The sequence below is a fragment of the Triticum urartu genome, chromosome 3A (assembly GCF_056163025.1).
Source record: "Triticum urartu cultivar PI428250 chromosome 3A, HENAU_Tu73, whole genome shotgun sequence".
Classification (NCBI taxonomy): Eukaryota; Viridiplantae; Streptophyta; class Magnoliopsida; order Poales; family Poaceae; genus Triticum; species Triticum urartu.
Genome location: NC_141875.1, coordinates 6,891,720 through 6,894,329, shown reverse-complemented (window position 1 = coordinate 6,894,329; position 2,610 = coordinate 6,891,720). Strand labels below are relative to the sequence as shown.

The 2,610-nt window shown below is 42.8% G+C and overlaps 1 long non-coding RNA gene across 1 annotated transcript; it reads left to right on the top strand.

Moving 5' to 3' along the window:
- Positions 1-802: 802 nt before the first annotated feature.
- On the top strand, positions 803-1,923 carry LOC147977628 (uncharacterized). The gene is made up of 3 exons (XR_015599488.1): positions 803-984; positions 1,096-1,155; positions 1,642-1,923. It is a non-coding gene; the product is annotated as an uncharacterized LOC147977628 (long non-coding RNA).
- The last annotated feature ends 687 nt before the right edge of the window (positions 1,924-2,610 follow it).

The window sequence follows — 2,610 nt, the reverse complement described above, 5'->3', positions numbered from 1 at the left end:
TCTGCGCCTGTTGGGGCGGGGTGCTGTTTTCTGGACCTGGTGCTAATGCTGGGGTAGATAGTCTTTTGTCTTGTTCATCTTAATCCACAGTTTCTAGACAACTTAGCACTTGATATAAGCAGTTTTTAAGAAGCGGGCAGGGACTGGACTATCCAGTGGTATAGGATAGTTGATTCTGATTACACATTTATGTGTCTGTCTGTGTGCGTGTGTCTGTGTCCTGCATGTTTCATTTTTTTATGTTGTCAATCGTAGCCAGTTCTCCTGGGATCGGACAATATGGATACAGGTTGGTGGTATCCATTGTAAGAGGTATTTATAACAATTTTGTTCGTTAAAAAATATTTTTGAATGATGCTTGAGATAGGATGGAAACTGGAGTTAATTGCCAGAGACAGAGTGTCAAAGTTCAGATGTGATTTTGTTAACTGAATTATGTGCTACAGAATATAATTAGCTGATTTAAACTGCTATTTTCCTTCGCCTAATCAAATGCCCTTTGATTTTGCAGTATGCATACCCAAGTCAAGCTTGTGGTCACGATGAAGGTGCTGATCCGGGTTTCCTATCTTCAGAAGTAAAATGTTTGCTTGCTTGACATGGTTGTAATATATTGCTGGAATGAATGGTTGGTTGTAAAGATATGGCATAGATTAGTTGTTGCAGATTAGCCTATCATAACAGCTAGCCATTTGTAGATTAGTTGTATGCATCATGTCATCTGGTACAAATCTGCGTCTATAGATAAGTCAGTGGTGTGGAGCACTTCACCTTCATTTTATTTAACACGTGATGTTGGCAACTCCCTGGATGCATTTGTTGACATTGTTCTGTTTACTCCCAGCTTAGTGCAGAGCCCAGCCCCAGCAGCAGCGGCTATGCTGGCGAGCAGGGCAGCAGCGTTGCCTCCAGCGCCAGCATCGAGGAGCCTTACCCCGCCCCCGGCGCCATGGACTCGTGCGCGACAAGAAGCACGCCAACGAGGTCAGCCCAGTATGCCCCCTTCTCCTCTTAACCATACACTGCACGCTCTGTGTTCTTGTTTCTTGAGCTATTTCAATCATCTAATCATGGATTATTCTGTTTTTGGACAAGACCAAGAAGGTGGCCATGGCTGGGCTCGTTCACCATTCGTTCAACTTCAGAGCTCATCAGGTTTGTTCTTGCCCTGACCAAGCTGTTCAAGTATGTTAGGTTTGCAATAATATTTAGTATTGGTTTGGCTCTTGCAATGCATAGGCACAGCAGGATATACTCCTGTGTGCTACTAAATGTCACGGAGAAGAAACAAAGATGGCAAGTAAAAAGAAACTGTTTATAACTTGAACACTAGCTGAATTTACAGCAAGACTAATTTGTAAAACAAAACCTGGATTAGATCAACAAGTCCTTAGCATATCAAACGTGCCACTTTGGAAATGTCAGCCTGTAGCACATAATATGTTATCTTATTGCTGCTGTGTCACTGTATCCTAGTAATTCTACTGTGTCACTTTATCCCAGTAAAGCAAGATGCTTGTTATACTCATGTTCCTAATGATATTGGTGTTCTGCTACTAGTTGCTGTGTACTCCTAGTGCTGTAGTTCCTGTGTAGTAATACGGAAATATTAATGCTCAAATATGATGATGTGGCCTGCAGCGCACCTGCTTCGACGCTGACCCATCCGTCGTCATCGCCTTCGATGACGACGAGGACACCGCAGGCGCCGTCGGCCTCGGCGGCGGCTTCCACCACTACCACATCGTCGTCACCTACCAGGGCGTCAAGGGGTGAATTGATTTGATCGTTAATATGTGGCTGGATGTGATGTTTTGCAGGTTGAAGACGCTAAGGTGTTGGAGACGTGCATGTACTTGTTGAGCGTTTTATCTGTAGAGGGCTATATTGTGATTGGTGTAATATTGTATGGTTATATTGTGATTGGTGGAATGTAATAAACTTGATTGATACATCGGTGATTTGGTTGTTATTTGTATATATTTAAAATGTGTTCTCTGATTGGTATATCATTGAGTTACAAGTTGTGAAAAATTAAAACCTGATGTCTGGGACCTAGTGAAGAATCTGACAATGTGCATCCAGTTGACTACAATAATCTGAAATTTGAATGTAACAAAAAAAAGAAAACCCAAAAATAAAAAATATGTAGAATGTGAAAAGGCTGCACCTCAGAAAGCAAAAAAGGCTGAATTAGTGGCCCAAGCCCATGTAGCTAGCGAAAATTAACAAGAAAAAAAATACATTAAAAAGGCTGAATTGTTGGGCTAGTCCCATGTAGAAAATCGAATTGGACCGGGCTGAATCTTGTGCCATGTCAGATTGCCACGCTGGATGCCTACGTGGCCTGGGGAGGTTGCTAGTGACCAAAACGCCACAGTAGACGTATTTTGGTCATAAACGTCTACGACCATTGCAGAAGAAAAGTCGCTATAGTCAGTTTACGACGGCCAGCTTTTGACCTTATGTTTTTGGTCACAAAAAGGTCACAAAAAGGTCACAAATGGAAATTTGTGACCATTCAGTGACCAATAGTGGTGGTCACAAGTTGACATATTTCTTGTAGTGACAAGCGGCGAGCAGTACGGCGGGCGAGCGGCGGGCAGTGGA